At 38.6% G+C, this 17,323-nt stretch overlaps 1 protein-coding gene across 8 annotated transcripts in view; it reads right to left on the bottom strand.

Moving 5' to 3' along the window:
• Positions 1-17,323, bottom strand: part of OSBPL9 (oxysterol binding protein like 9) — a 194,087-nt gene that overhangs the window by 161,089 nt on the left and 15,675 nt on the right. The window lies entirely within an intron of this gene.

Genomic DNA, 17,323 nt, shown 5'->3' with positions numbered 1-17,323 from the left:
GAAAGAAAGAAAGAAAGAAAGAAAGAAAGAAAGAAAGAAAGAAAGAAGGAAGGAGGGAAGGAAGGAAGGAAGGAAGGAAGGAAGGAAGGAAGGAAAGAAAGAAAGAAAGAAAGAAAGAAAGAAAGAAAGAAAGAAAGAAAGAAAGAAAGAAAGAAAATGAAGCCTCAGAACTGAAAAAGGTCTCTAGTCTGTAAAAACAGAGACCCACAAGGCTATCTGGCTCCAGGAAAGATTTTACTTGTATACCAAGTTAGATATGCAAGTAAAGGGCTGAAGTTAGGATTTAGGCTTCTTACCTTTCGAAGGCAATCTTTTCAGGAGGGCAGAGGGACAGTTGCCTCCTTACCCTTCAAAAGTAGAGAAAACTCATTTTTCCTCATCTCTCACATACATCTACTTGGCTATATAAATATCAGTTGTAGGACAACTGATGTGGCTCTTATGACACTGCCCTAGGGGTAAGGGCTTGGACTAGGGCAGAAGGAAGCCAATACTTGTATGCTTATGAAATCTGTCTCTCACCCAGAATACCTCATGTGTGTGCAATCAGGATAAAATTAATAAAAAGGAATATTAAAAATATACCAAATATGTAAATAATAATTTACTGAAATTACTTATTTGAAGTTCATCATTCCTGTTAGCCTATAAATTCTAAGAGAATAATCTAATAATACAGTAAAGATTCAAAAACATTTGTTGAATGATAGGAAGGCTGTACATACATGCAGACAGCCATTTTAAGTTTCAATAAATAAAGCCTGTAATCATATATATTATGTCTTAACAGCAAGTAATCTGAAGCTTCTATTACTATTTTGGTTACATTGTTGAGCAAACTAAAATAAAGCTGTTAAATTAGCTGCTGTAGTACAAATTAAATTTCACAGCTTTTAGTCTGTTACTAAGTCTGTTAAGCCTGTCTCAAAGGAAAAGAACCTCTGTCCTTTATGCTACCATCTTCATATCTGCTTGACACTTAGATATTTATCTTGGCATTGACTGCTGCTCCCAGGAAGTCAAGGAACAGAGCCTAACCCCCACCTGTTTTGATAACAAAACAGTCAGGGATATATAATCAGCACATTCATAATAAACCCCTGCTAAGAGGAAATCTAGGCTGTGGTTAAGCAACCAAAAGAAGCTAACTGCAGAATAAAGGACCTTGTAGAGAAAATTACTAAATTAACAAAACCAGAAACAGTTCTCCTTTTCTCACAGAAGTAAGTTTCTTAAAGGATCACATAGGTGTATCAGAAAGAATTTACACTGCCAAAATTAAATGCACAAACTATTTCAGAATATAACTTGTTTAGGTAGGCTCACTTAATGAGAGGGACACCTGTATCCACAGAGATACTTATCATCTCTTTCACTCCAAACCCACTAACAACCACCACTACTCACCCCCCCACACACTCTCCCAATGACCACTTTAGGGAAAATGACAAAAGCCCAGCAGACTAATGAAAAATACATATTATGTTATCTTCCTCCTAGTTAAAAACAAATGGACTTCACTTTACATATAAATCACACTATGTGATTATAATTTCAGCAGTTCATCAGGAAGTTATCAATGAAGATTCCATTAACTGTTAAATAGAAAATAATGTAATTTCAACCTCAAGTTGCTTTTTTTTTTTTTTTTTTGAGAGAGAGGGCACAAGTGAGCGAGGGCACAGGGGTGGGGGTGGGGAGTGAGAGAGAGAAGCAGGGCTAACCCAAAGCGGGGCTCATGCTCACCAGAGTGATCTCACCCGGAGCATGGCTCAAGCTCACCCACCATGGAACTCAAACTCCCAAACCATGAAATCGTGACCAGAGCTGAAGTCAAATGCTTAGCAACTGAACCACCCAGGCACCCTCACGTTGCTTTAAAATGCTTTGTGGACAGGTCAATCATCACTGAGGGATGCTACTAAATTTTATTTTTAAATAAACCTTCTGATCTATCAGCCTGCAGGGAGAAAGGAAAGTTTTTCTTTCATCTGAGAATTACAGAATCTTGCAAAAATTGCTATAAAACATGGGATCTGAAATTGTTGTGAAATGAGTATTAGGAAACAAACAAAAAGTCCCAAAATCAGAGTGGTGTGACAATAATGACCTGCATTCTCAATTCTTAACTTACAGAGTTGTCTGTCTGTTCTGTCCATTTCTTAAATCCTTAGGAAAAGGTTATTCTGAGGACACTGAGAATTATGAGCTGAATGTCAAGTCTTAAATCAGCTTAATGTACAATTGCTTCTCAAAAAGAGGTTAACACAATCTAGCAGAGCCTCTTAATTGTTACACACGAGATATATTTTATTACTTTATCTGAACTTCAGTGTACCACATAAAAAACATCTTCTGAAAGGATGGCTATATACATTTCAAAGTAATTTAAATTAAGAACAGCTCAAAATAGTCTCCAGTTAGGCTTCTAAGGTTATAGACACATGAAATCATTATTAAAATGTAAAAAATTCAGGGGTGCCTGGGTGGCTCAATTGGTTAAGCGTCAGCTCGGTTCATTATCTCCTGGCTCATGAGTTCGAGCCCCACATGGGGCTCTATGCTAACAGCTCAGAGCCTGGAACCTGCTTCAGATTCTGTGTCTCCCTCTCTCCCTGCCCCTCCCCCACTCACACTCTGCCTCTCACTCCTTCAAAATAAATAAACATTTTTTTAAAAATTAAAAAATAAAGAATAAAACATACAAAATTTGTGGCACCTGAGTGGCTCAGTTGGTTGAACACCCGACTTAGGCTCAGGTCATGATCTTGCAGTTCATGAGTTCAAGCCCAGAGTAAGGCTCCGTGCTGACAGCTTGGAGCCTGGAGCCTGCTTCAGATTCTGCGTCTCCTTCTCTCTCTGCCCCTCCCCCCCGGCACAATCTCAAAAAAACATTAAAAAAAATTTTTTTAATAATAAAATGTACAAAATTATTTCAATCTCTCAATCATATATGTGCTTTTTAAAAAAGAAAAGGAAGTACTATTTCTAGGAAAAAATTACATTAAGTAAGCATACCCAGAGATATATAATTTACATTATCCTATAAACAGTACAGTTTAATGATATACCATGGGCTGTAGAGTGAAAGAGATAAGATTTTGAATTTCTGCCCTGCCAACTTGATAGAAGTGTGACTTTGGCTAAGCGGCAAGTTCCCTAAGCTATTACTTTCATAGGATCATTACAAGTACTGAGTTAAAACAAATCACTTAGCATAACATCTGGCACAAGATTCATGACCCTTCCTTGCTTCTACTTTAAATATTGCAGGAGATGCACAATCATTTCCTCTGAGCCTAAGCTAACCCTGTGCCCTTTAGACCATACTTTCAGGCATGTCTCCTAGCATCAGCTCAGTCCCCTCTATACACACTACACACACACACACACACACACACACACACACACACACACACACATCTGCTTTAGTAATAATACATAGCCCCTACAAAAATAAGCAACTAAACAAAGCATAATGTTTTCCTCCTTCATGCTCACACACTTCCTTTGTGGATTCTTTCCCAATCCAGCTTCTATACTCAGATACAATTTATTATATTCTATTCAATTTATGGCTATTGCTATTTCACTAGTTATTATAACTGTTTGTTACATCTCATTTTCTTGCCAAACAGTGGGTTTGATTATCATTGTATTACTATTATTCCCACCCTATCTTACAGAACTTAATCGATGCCTAGAACCTAAAAGGTATGAGATAAATGTCTGCTAAGTGAATAGCCCCAGCTTCCTCTCCCTGGCATGCCACCCATTCAACAAACATAATTCACTCAAAATACAATTTAGTATTCAACAATTCATTCCCAATTTAGTATTCAACAATTCTGAGTAAAACAGGTGAAACTTTTTCCCCATTTCTAATGCCTTTACATCTCTTTTAAAAAAATTTTTTTAATGTTTATTTTTTGAGACAGAGAGAGACAGAGACAGAGCACAAGCAAGGGAGGGGCAGAGAGACAGGGAGACAGAGAATCTGGAGAAGGCTCCAGGCTCCAAGCTGTCAGCACAGAGGCTGACACAGGGCTCAAGCCAACGAACGGTGAGATCATGATCTGGGCAGAAGTCGGATGCTTAACCCATTAAACCACCCAGGCGCCCCCTTTACATCTCTTTTAAACAAATTTTTTACAATTATACTTAAAAATACTACCATAAAACAACTAAAGAGCAATACAAATTTCTAATGTTAGGTAAGCACTAAATCAAAGTACCAAAGTAACCACTTAGTTATATCTTCATTATAACTAGTTAACTGTACCTCCAACAGGACTATAAAGATTAGTTCAGCATATTCCAGCATACACTAACTCAAAAGTATCTTAAGTTTATGAATTAACTAACTCACAAAATCTAATTTGGTGTTGGTACATAGTGCCACCAATGAAAACTTGTTTAATTGGAAATATAACTATGGATTTACTCTGCTTCACAAAGCAACTGAGCCTGGAAAAGTTTTACACGAACACATTCAAAATTCAGAGGGGGTTGGGGCACCTGGGTGGCTCAGTCAGTTGAGCGTGCACCTGGGTGGCTCAGTCAGTTGAGCGTCCAATTTCGGCTCAGGTCACGATCTCACAGTTCGTGGATTCGAGCCCTGCATTGGGCTCTGTGCTGACAGCTCAGAGCCTGGAGCCTGCTTTGGATTCTGTGTCTCCCTCTCTCTCTGCCCCTCCCTTGCTCACTCTCTGTCTCTCAAAAATAAATAAATGTTAAAAAAAAAAATTCACAGGGGGTTTACCATTTAAACTAATTCTACAATCCTTTTATAAAGCAAAAAATGCCTCCCCAAACTTGTTATATAAAGACAGTTAAATTCTGGGGTGCCTGGGTAGCTCAGTCAGTTAAGTGTTTGACTTCAGCTCAGGTCATGATCTTGCAGTTCATGAGCTCAAGCCTAAGCTAACCCTGTGCACATCAGGCCATCTGTTCTGATGATGCAGAACCTGCTTGGGATTCTCTCTCTCCTCTCTCTCTGTGGCTCCCTTGCTTGTGCTTTCTCTCTCTCTCTTTTTCTCTCTCTCTGATAAATAAACTTAAAAAAATTAAAGACACTTAAATTCTTATTTGAACGTTAATTTTACTTTGCTCGAAATAAATTAAATCTGTATTAAAAAGATCAAGTAACACAACTATATGGTCAACTAATCTTTGACAAAACATGAAAGAATATCCAATGGAAAAAAAAAAGTCCCTTCCACAAACGGTTAGGAAAACTGGACAGCAACATGCAGAAGAATGAAACTGGACCACTTTCTTATACCATATGCAAAAACAAATTCAAAATGGATTAAAGACCTAAATGTGAGCCAGGAAACGATCGAAATCCTAGAGGAGAACACAAGCAACAACCACTTTGACCTCGTCTGGAGCAGTTTCATATTAGACACGTTACTGAAGGCAAGGGAAACAAAAGGAAAAATGAACTATGGGACTTCATCAAGATAAAAAGATTCTACATAGAGAAGGAAACAATCAACAAAACTGAGAGGCAACCAACGGAATGGGAAAAGAAATTTGCAAACAACATATCTGATAAAGGGTTAGTATCCAAAATCTATAAAGAACTTAACAAACTCAACACCCAAAAGACAAATAATCCAGTGAAGAAAAGGACAGAAGACATGAAAAGACATCTTTCCAAAGAAGACATCCAGATGGCTAACAGACATATGAAAAGATGTTCAACATCACTCATCATCACGGAAATACAAATGAAAACCACAATGAGATATCACCTCACACCTGTCAGCATGGCTAAAATTAACAGCACACGTAACAACAGGTGTTGGTGAGGATGCCAAGAAAGGGGAACCCTCTTGCACTGCTGATGGGAATGCAAACTGGTGCAGCCACTCTGGAGAACAGTATGGCAGTTCCTCAAAAAGGGAAAAACAGAACTACTCTGTGACCTAGCAATTGCTCTGCTATTTACCCAAAGGATACAAAAATACAGATTCAAAGGGGTACATGCACCCTGATGTTTAGAGCAGCATTGTCAACAACAGCCAAACTGTGGAAAGAGTCCAAATGTCCACTGACTGGTGAATAAAGAAGATGTGGTATATATACAATGGAATATTACTCAGCCATCAAAAAGAGTGAAATCTTGACATTTGCAACAATGTGGATGGAGCTAAAGTGTATTATGTTAAAAGAAATAAGTCAATCAGAGAAAGACAAATACCATATGATTTCACTGAAATGTAGAATTTAAGAAACAAAACAGATAAACATATGGGAAGGGGGGAAGAAGAGAGAGGGAAACAAACCAACAAGAGACTCTTAAATAGAACAAACTGAGGGTTGATGGAGGGAGGTGGATAGGTGATGTTAGATGAGTGATGAGTATTAAGGAGGGCACTTGTTATAATGAGCACTGGGTACTATATGTAAATGAAGAATCACTGAATTCTACTCCTGAAACCAATATTGCACTGTATGTTAACTAGAATTTAAATTAAAAAACATAAGACATCCAGATGGCCAAATGACACATGAAAAAATGCTCAACATCACTCATCATTAGGGAAATACAAATTAAAACCACAATGAGGTACCACCTCAAACCAGTCAGAATGGCTAACATTAACAACTCAGGCAACAACAGATGTTGGCAAGGATGCGGTGAAAGAGGATCTCTTTTGCACTGCTGGTGGGAATGCAAACTAGTGCAGCCACTCTGGAAAATGGTATGAGGTTCCTCAAAAAAATTAAAAATAGAACTGCCCAATGACCCAGCAATTGCACTACTAGGTATTTATCCAAGGGATACAGGTGTGCCGTTTCAAAGGGGCACATGCACCCCAATGTTTACAGCAGTGTTATCAACAATAGCCAACGTATGGAAAGAGCCCAGATGTCCATCTACAGATGAATGAATAAAGAAGATGTGATATATATATACAATGGAGTATTACCCAGCAATCAAAAAGAATGAAATCTTGCCATTTGCAACTACGTGGATGGAACTAGAGGGTATTATGCCTAGCAAAATTAGTCAGAGAAAGACAAATATCATATGACTTCATTCATTCATTCATACAAGGAATTTAAGATACAAAACAGATGAACATAAGGGAAGCAAAATTAATATAAAAACAGGGACAGGGACAAAACGTAAGAGACTCTTAAATATAGAGAACAAACAGACAGTTGTTGGAGGGGTTGTGGGAAAGGAATGGGCTAAATGGGTAAGGGGCATTAAGGAATCTACACCTGAAATCATTATTGCACTCTATGCTAACTTGGATGTAAATTTAAAAATTAATTAATTAATTAAATTAAAATTAAAAAAATAAAAACACAAACTCAAAAAATAAATAAATTTTGAAAAGTAAAATAAAAATAAAAAGATCAAGTAAGAGTCTCATCTAACATGCTCTGATGCTCTCATATCTAAAAGTAAGGTCTCCTGGGGCGCCTGGGTGACTCAGTCAGTTAAGCATCCCACATCAGCTCAGGTCATGATTTCATGGTTTGTGAGCTTGAGCCCTGCATCGGGCTCTCTGCTGTCAGCCCAGAGCCTACTTTAGATCCTCTGTGTTGCTCTCTGCCCCTCCCCCAATGGTTCTCTCCCTCAAAAGTAAGTAAATAAACTTAAAAAAAAAAAATTGGCATCCCATACAGCTTGCTTTCAGAGTATATGCACTAACACACTAACCAGAAAGCCTAAGAATACAGTCTCCTTAACAGTTATATTTCTTGTTATGAATAAATTGGAATACTAGTTTATATAACAGTAAACACAATGTATAGTTAGCAAATATATGTCAAACACTGTCATAAACTTCAGCTTTTTGTTAACATTTACTGAGCACTTCTGTGCCAGACACTATGCTAGTGCTTTAAGCACAATTTTATTTAATTCTCACATCAGTCTTATAAATTCTTTTTATTATATCCATTTTATAATTGAGGAAGCAAAGGTTCAGAAAAGTAACTTCCCATGGACTCATAAACAGCACATGGGAGATACAGGATTCATATGCAAGTTTAATTCCAAAGGCCATGAATTTCTACCAGTTACTATAAATCTGGTTAAGTCCTCCTTCAAAGATTTTCTGAAGGCTGACTGTCAAATCAGCAATCCTGAATTCAGTAGTATAAATGTCACCCTATAAAGCCTCACAGCAGTACCTCAGTAGGTGTACCCCTGCCTTCTGAACTACCTCTGGCCTATAAACCCTAGGTCACTAGATAACAAATTCAGGTCCACATCCCTTATCTGAGAACTCTGTTCATACATGTTTTGAAATTCACTATTTTAGAAAAATAATACAGTATCCATATAGTACATACACTGTGTCATACCTGAAATGGGATCTAGGGTATCAAGCATTTAATTAATTTCACAATCAGGCATATTAATATTTCTGTAGTACAACATATATTTACACTAACTATGATAAAGACCATAAATAGCCACACAGTTCAAGACAGGCTTTACTTCCAAATGAGAATATAATAAATTTAGGGAAAAAACTTTTGGAATTCAAAGATTAAGAAATTTCAAGGGCACCTGGGCAGCTCAGTCACTGAGGCATCTTGACTCTTGATTTCAGCTCTGGTCATGATCTCACTGCCATGAAACTGAGCATCATGTCAGGCTCCATGCTGAGTGTGAAGCCTGCTTGAGATTCTCTCCATCCCATTCCCTCTCACTCTGCCCCTCCCCCACTCATGGTCTCAGTCTCTCTCTCTCTCTCAAAAAATTTTTAATAAATAAATAAATATGAAAGTTCAAAATTACTAAAGGATTGTGGGCTTGTATTTTGATCTAATGACCTATCACATTGTGAAGTCCCAGGTCTTTCACTATTTCTTAAAAAAGATCATTTTATCTTCAAGTCAGGATTTTAAGCCAACAGATCAGTGAAAAGAATGACTTTCACAAGGTTTAATTAAGCACAGCTATGATGACTTGCAGTTGTCACATTCTTTCTAAATACTAAATAGTAGCCTAAATTCTGTAAATTAAATTATGTTAATATATGTAGACCTCAAGGTAAATTTTCTATTTTTGCTTTGTTTCTCAAATACTGCCCAAAATACTAAATAATAATTGTTATTTCACAAAAAAATGATTGAAGAAATGATGGAGACATGCATGTTAAACTCCAGGTGGTTTGTGTTGTATATTAGTACAGTACTTCTCTGTGCAGTGATAATCCATTATTATCATTCAACTTCACTTCTGTAACAAAACTTTTCTAGGAATGTTTTTCCTCATTTGGCAAAGACTAAGTCAGGGCCCAAGATAATAAGGTCATGAAAAGACAAGCAGTAAGAAGAACATTACAAAAATTTGAAGATAGGAGAATTTGTACAACATACAAAATAATTAGCATCAACAAGAGTCAGAACCACAGAATTTTGTAGTCTTTGTCCTAATTCTAAGACTCATCCTCAGGCCCCAATTTAGAATGGAGCTATACTCCAAAAGCTCCTGTTCAAATGGAGACTGGAACTAAGAACAAATATTTGTAAAGAAACTGGTAAAAATAATTCCCAAGAATTCCAGAGGTATGGCTAAGGGCTTAAGAAATTTTCAAGGACTTTGGGGCGCCTCGGTGACTCAGTGGGTTAAGACTCTTCATTTCAGCTCAGGTCATGACTTCACGGTTCATGGGTCTAGCCCCACACTGGGGTCTGTGCTGACAGCATGGAGCCTGCTTGGAATTCTCTCTCTCCCTCTCTCTCTCTGCCTCTCCCCACTTCACAAAATATTTTTTTTAATGCTTTAAAAAAAAAAAAGAAAGAAATTTTCAAGTGTTTTTTCCTCCCTAAGGAAAAAAAAAAAAAAAACCTCAAGGCCACCTGGTTATATGCATAGGTGAAAACATCCCTCATGACCTTCTAAAATGAGACCACTTAGACTGAATGTTTGTGTGTTACCATATATGGGAGACAAAGAAGTAAAAAATATATAAAAAAAATAAGCCACATGGCGTTTGGGGCTCAGTTCTTCAGGTATGAACCCAAGTGAGTGGTGCTGGCAGGAATACAGTTTCTTCCTGGAAAGAAAAGCCTCAGTGTCATGTCTCTCTGTGCAAGAATCTTGCTACACAAGGACTTGACAAGTTAATGATCTACAATAAACATATTTTACTTTCATAATCAGGGGAAAAAACTTTTTAGAAAAGCAATGTAAAAGCCCTCATTCTTTCTCAGGTCTAATTTTACTTCAAAATTGGGTTTCTTAAAAAGGAAAAAAAAAAAAAAAACAAAAGGAAGAAGGCAGAAGAGTGAGCATGCAAGCACAAAATGGTGGGTTTGTCACGCAGGATGTCACCTATCAGAAATTTACACCTATCAGAAATTTGAATTGTAGGTGACTACAATTTCAAAGTGGAATTATCTTTAAGAATTTGCCACTACCTTTCTATTCTCATGTCCTGTGAATATAAAATATTCATCACTCAACAAATTCTAAAACTTAGTATCTGCTCCCTACTCCCTTCTCCTCATCTAGTAGGCTTTTAGTGAACTGTAATAGGAAGGACGATCTTTGCTTATCATTTCAACAGGAATGATCTAAGTCCCTATCTTACATCTTAGATGTAAAAAGATTCAGTACTTTTTAATGATTAATCAATGTAGTTAGCATTTTAGAATGATCTTTGCAGAAAGTTTACTTCATTGTGATAATGATATAAATTATTTATTACCTGTCAGCAGACTAGTGATAACTTGGGTTTATCATCATTTTTAAGTATCACTGCAAATGCAATTCAATATCCTCTGAAAGAAAGAATATTCTATGTGGAGTGAGAAAACTTTATCACACACATAAATTGTGTGATTTTGTAAGTCTCAATTTCTTCATATTAACTACTTCACACATTCCCTAAATATTTACTGGATACTCACTAAATGCCAGCTACTGCTCTAGATGTTAGATATAAAATACTGAAGATAAGTATCTCATGGAGTTTACATTCCAGAGGAGAGAAAAAGACAACAAACAAGGAAAAATAATCTCCGCAGCTAACAATAAATGCCATGAAAAAATAAACCAAGATCATTGTGATGGTAGCTGGGAGTGAGGTCTACTTTAGGTGGGCTGTTATGGAAAGGCTTCTCTGAGCAGTGACACTGAATTAAGACCTGTATAACAAGAAGGAATCCACCATGCCACAGATCTGGAGTGCTAACAGACTGAGAAGCCAGAAAACCTATGCAAAGGTGCTGAGGCAGGCACAAGTTTGAGGTGCTCTAGGAACAGAAAAAAATAGCTGGAGTGGCTAGAGAGTGGTGAGCAAAGGGAGTAATGTAGAAAAAGAAATGGAAGCTGATAACCAAGCACATATAAGTCATAATAAAGAGTTTGGATTTTTTCCTAAAGTTACTAGAGAATTTTAAGCAGGGAAGTAACATGATCTTTTGTTTTTCTTTCTTTTTTTTTTTTAAGCACTTGGACTGCTGATAGAAATGGATTTTAGAAAGTAAAAATGGAAACAAAGAGAATAGTTATGAGGTTTTTGCAACAGATCAAGTGAGACATAATGATGATGGTTTATATGCTAACATGGTAGCAAGAAAAAAATGAGAGATGTTGTGAGGCCTAATAGGGTGATATACTTGACCATATTAGAAAATACTTAGAACAAGATTAATAGCTAATATAGACTTGTGACAGATTGTACTTTCCAATAATAGCCAATAATATTTCTCATCCCACAAGCTCTTCTAAAGTGCCACTTCCTCGGGTGCCTGGGTGGTTCAGTCGGTTAAGTGACCAACTTTGGCTCCAGTTATGATCTCATGGTTCTTGGGTTCGAGCCCCGCATCAGGCTCTGTGCTGAACACTTGCTCAGAGCCTGGAGCCTGCTGCAGATTCTGTGTCTCCTCCCTCTGCCCCTCCCCCGCTTGTGCTCTGTCTCACTCTGTCTCTCAAAAATAAATAAATGTAAAAAAAAATTTTTTTTTAATAAATAAAATGGCACTTCCTCATTAAGAAGTAGAGTCTTACTTGTTGGTGGGTCTTCATAAACTGCCTTAACTAAGTAAGCTGATTATTACCCAACTGAGCAAAACCATGTGAGATAATGCAGATTATTATACCTTCCCTTCAGCATCAAACAGCATAGGACTCTTAATCTCCCAAAGTCAGATAAATGACATCTCATTATCTCAGTAAGTAAGCAAAAATGAAGGAAAAATTACATCCTTTGTTCATTTTGCTACTTGAAGAAATGCAATACTAAACTGTATACAAAAATTTTACTAAAATGTAAGTTGTAGAATATCATGTATAAAATGATCTAATTATGTAAAATATACATACATGTATATTTAAGCATGAACTGTTTTTAGGAAAAGTTACTCTTCAAAACACAGAGGAATTTCAGATGGAACTTTTCTTCCTTCTATTGTATATACTTTTCCATACTGTTTCAATTTTTTTTTTAAATTAAAGTGTCATCTCTTATTTTTAGAATAATAAAACTGTTGTTTGAAAGCTTTAAAAAAAAAAAGAGGAATTAGGGGCACCTGCGTGGCTCAGTCGCTTAAGCGTCCGACTTCAGCTCAGGTCATGATCTCACAGTTCAGGAGTTCGAGCCCCACATCCAGCTCTATGCTGAACGCTCTGAGCCTGGAGCCTGTTTCAGATTCTGTGTCTCCCTCTCTCTCTCTCTGCCCCTCCGCTCTCTCTCTCTGCCCCTCCGTGGCTCGTGGCTCGCACTCACTCTCTCTCTCTCTCTCGAAAAAAGAAAGACAAAGAAAGAAAGAAATTATGTTGCCAAACTCTGCAGAGATAGTGCTATTAAAATTAAGTGTGAAGGGAGAAGTAGGCAGAATCCATACTTCCCATGTCTCTCAAAGTTAAGTGTAGAAGCCAAAGGACTTTGAACACCAGAGCCTGGGAGGAAAACAGACTGAATCTACTAGGAAGAAAATGGGAAAGCTGGAAAAAAAGATAGGTGGGTAACTGTGAATTGAGGGAGATTAAAACCAAAAAAAGGCTGCGTGGGCACAGGGGGAGGGCCCCCCCCCCCTTCTGCAGAGAGACAAAGGGAAGAGAAAGAGCTGCTAGGGAAATGCAGGAAAGTGCAGGACCATATCTAGACAGGAGAAAGACCTCAGACTGAGACTGAGAGGGATCCAATCTCTAACTGTGGGGCTTTCTTCGGACTGGGGCTGGCTCCCTGTTTGCGCACCTGGGGAGGAGGGGAGCCAGCCCTGGGTGTGGTGGTAGGTCAGAGGCTCAGTCTGCAGTTGGAGAAAGTGGTTCCCTCCCTGGAGGGCTGAGCAATAGTACAGAACCTGCCTGCATCCGCCACCCCCGGGGACGCAGTGTCTGGGCAGAGGGCACAGTCTGCAGGAGAAAAAGGCAGCCGTCTCTCTGGAGTGCTGTGGGAGAAGACAAAGCCTGCCTGCGTCCACCATCCCTGGGGCTTGGGCCGGGGAGGACGGCGGCTTTCAGGCTGAAGTAGGAGAAGGCTGCCCTCCCTGAAGTGCGGAGACAAAGACAAAGCCAACCGGGACCACATATCGGGCTGCACAGAGAGGCGCTTCCCCAGTGCCGGAGTGCACGGAGCGGGACTTTGAATCCTAGCCAAGCACAGGGTCAGGGGAGTTGGAGCAAGAAGGACCGCCCTGTCTGCACCCACGGCACAGTGAGGACGACTCAAACTGAGTCCACCAGTATGGCTCTCCGTGGAGAAGAGACTGGGGGATCACCATTTCCCCACCACCACCAAGGTGGGGCCTCAGGGATCACTCCAGGGGCCCATAGTGGAGGTGGGTCCAGATAAAGCCAAACCAGGCCCCTCTGCACTGGGTAACTGCATATCCACCCGAGCAGCACAGACCCTGCAGACATCTACTACCGACACGTGATACAGCATTGCCTGGATTAACTCTAGGTCAATTCTGGATATTTAGATATACTCTGCCCCCCCCCCCCCCCAATTTCTCCCCCTTATCTCTTCCCTCTCCTAGGCTGGTTACTCTGGTTATTGGTCTATCTAAACAAACATATTTAATCCATTGCCTTGATAAATGTTCTACACCTCCTTCTTTACACTCCTGTCTCTCTCTCTGAAATAATCAAGCCATATAGTTTCTCAGTCTGGGTAACTATATCTTCGTTTAGTTTTCCCAGCCTCCTTCTTTATTTTCCTTTCTCTCTCTCTGGATTGAGCCATTTAGTCTCTGCCTAATCAATGTTTATTTTTTCTCCCCCCCCTCCCCCAACGTCATTTTTCTCTTTGTATGTGCTCTTCCATCAGCACCGCCTCCACCCTCTTCTTTACTTGTAGTCTGTGTTTTTGGGTTTTTGATTTTAGTCTTTAGGTTTTTGTTTATTTGTGTTATTGGCTTGTATGTTTGTATGTTTTTGTCTCCTGTTTGTCTATTTGTTTTCCTTTACAGGGCTACTCCAAGGAACAAATCAAAGCACATCTGGTGGAGGGTCCGAAATATTACTATGAGTAGGGTAATAGAATAACCAAAGTCACAACAACAGAGAGCAAGTAACAACCCCGAAAAAACACCTCCTGAAGGGCCAGGCTCTGGACAATGTATGATTCTCCTTTAATATAGCAATGCTCACAGGTGCAGAGCACACAACAAGCTTTTAAAACAGATAAGGGACAGAAAACTAGCCAAAATGATGAACTGGAAGAATTCTCCTCAAAAGGTATTCCAGGAAGTAGCAACAGCTAACAAATTGATCAAAACTGATTTAGGCAATATAACAGAACAAGAATTTAGAATAACAGTCATAAAATTAATCACTGGTCTTGAAAAAAGCATAGAGGACAGCAGAGGACAATCTATTGCTACAGAGATCAAGGGACTAAAAACTAGTCATGATGAATTAAAAAATGCTATAAATGAGGTGCAAAATAAAATGGAGGCAGCTATACCACGGATTGAAGAGGCAGAGGAGAGAATAGGTGAATAAGAGGATAAAGTTATGGAAAAAGAGGAAGCTGAGAGAAAGAGATAAAAAAAATCCAGGAGTACAAGGGGAGAATTAGAGAACTAAGTGATGCAATCAAACGGAACAATATCTGTATCACAGGAATTCCAGAAGAAGAGAGAGAGAAAGAGGCTGAAGCTGTACTTGAACAAATCATAGCTGAGAAGTTCCCTGATCTGGGGAAGGAAACAGGCATTGAAATCCAAGAAGCACAGAGAACTCCCTTCAGACGTAACTTGAATCGATCTTTGACACGACATATCATAGTGAAACTGGCAAAATACAAGGATAAAGAGAGAATTCTGAAAGCAGCTAGGGATAAATGAGCCTTAACATACAAAGGTAGACACATAAGGGTAGCAGCAGACCTATCTACTGAAACTTGGCAGACCAGAAAGGAATGGCAGGAAATCTTCAATGTGATGAACAAAAAAATATGCAGCCAAGAATCCTTTACCCAGAAAGTCTGTCATTCAGAATAGAAGGTGAGATAAAGGTTTTCCCAAACAAACAAAAACTGAAGGAATTCATCACCCCTAAACCAGCCCTACAAGAGATCCTAAGGGTGACTCTGAGTGAAATTTTGCAAGGACCACAAAGTACCAGAGACACCACTACAAGCATGAAACCTACAGATATCACAATGACTCTAAACACATATCTTTCCATAATAGCACTGAATGTAAATGGACTAAATGCTCAACCGAAAGACAAGGGTATCAGAATGGATAAAAAACAAGACCCATATATTTACTGTCTACAAGAGACTCATTTTAGACCTGAGGAGGACACCTTCAGATTCAAAGTAAGGGGATAGTGAAGTATCTACCATGCTACTGGAAGTCAAAAGAAAACTGGAGTAGCCATACTTATATCAGACAAACTAGACTTTACATTAAAGGCTGTAACATGAGATGAAGAAGGACATTATATAATAATTATAGGGTCTATCCATCAGGAAGAGCTAACAATTATAAATGTCTATGCACCGAATTCGGAAGCTCCCAAATATATAAAACAATTAATCACAAACGTAAGCAACCTTATTGATAAGAATGTGGTAATTGCAGAAGACTTTAAAACTCCACTTAAAGCAATGGATAGAACATTTGAATTTTTTTTTAATATTTTTTTTTCAACTTTTATTTATTTTTGGGACAGAGAGAGACAGAGCATGAACAGGTGAGGGGCAGAGAGAGAGGGAGACACAGAATCGGAAACAGGCTCCAGGCTCCGAGCCATCAGCCCAGAGCCTGATGTGGGGCTCGAACTCAGGGACCGCGAGATCGTGACCTGGCTGAAGTCGGACGCTTAACCGACTGCGCCACCCAGGCGCCCCTAGAACATTTAGACAGAGAATAAACAAAGAAACAAGGGCCCTGAATGATATATTGGATCAGATGGACTTGACAGATATACTTAGAACTCTGCATCCCAAAGCAACAGAATATACTTTCTTCTCGAGTGCACATGGAACATTCTCCAAGATAGATCACATATTGGGCCACAAAACAGCCCCTAATAAGTATAAAAGAACTGAGATCATACCATGCACACTTTCAGACCACAACACTATGAAACTTGAAATCAACCACAGGAAAAAGTCCGGAAAACCTCCAAAAGCATGGAGGTTAAAGAACACTCTACTAAAGAATGAATGGGTCAACCAGGCAATTAGAGAAGAAATTAAAAAATATATGGAGACAAATGCAAATGAAAATACAATAATCCAAACACTTTGGGATGCAGCAGAGGCAGTCCTGAGAGGAAAATACATTGTAATCCAGGCCTGTCTCAAGAAACAAGAAAAATCCCAAATACAAAATCTAACAGCACACCTAAAGGAACTAGAAGCAGAACGGCAAAGACACCCCAAACCCAGCAGAAGAGAAATAAACAACATCAGAGCAGAAATAAATAATATAGAAGAATCTAAAAAAACAGTAGAGCAGATCAATGAAACCAAGAGTTCGTTTTTTGAAAAAATAAACAAAATTGATAAACCTCTAGCCAGGCTTCTCAAAAAGAAAAGGGAGATGATCCAAATAGATAAAATCACAAATGAAAATGGAATTATTACAACTAATCCCTCAGAAATACAAGCAATTATCAGCGAATACTATGAAAAATTATATGCCAACAAACTGGACAACCTGGAAGAAATGGACAATTCCTAAGCACCCACACATTTCCAAAACTCAAACAGGAAGAAATAGAAAACTTGAACAAACCCATAACCAGCAAAGAAATTGAATCAATTATCAAAAATCTCCCAACAAATAAGAGTCCAGGACCAGATGGCTTTCCTGGGGAATTCTACCAGACATTTAAAGCAGAGATAATACCTATCCTTCTCAAGCTGTTCCAAAA

This window comes from Herpailurus yagouaroundi, unplaced genomic scaffold, assembly GCF_014898765.1.
Source record: "Herpailurus yagouaroundi ecotype Mexico unplaced genomic scaffold, PumYag 77, whole genome shotgun sequence".
Taxonomy (NCBI): Eukaryota; Metazoa; Chordata; class Mammalia; order Carnivora; family Felidae; genus Herpailurus; species Herpailurus yagouaroundi.
The sequence above is the reverse complement of the archived record's forward strand: the minus strand, read 5'-3'. Positions and strand labels throughout refer to the sequence as shown.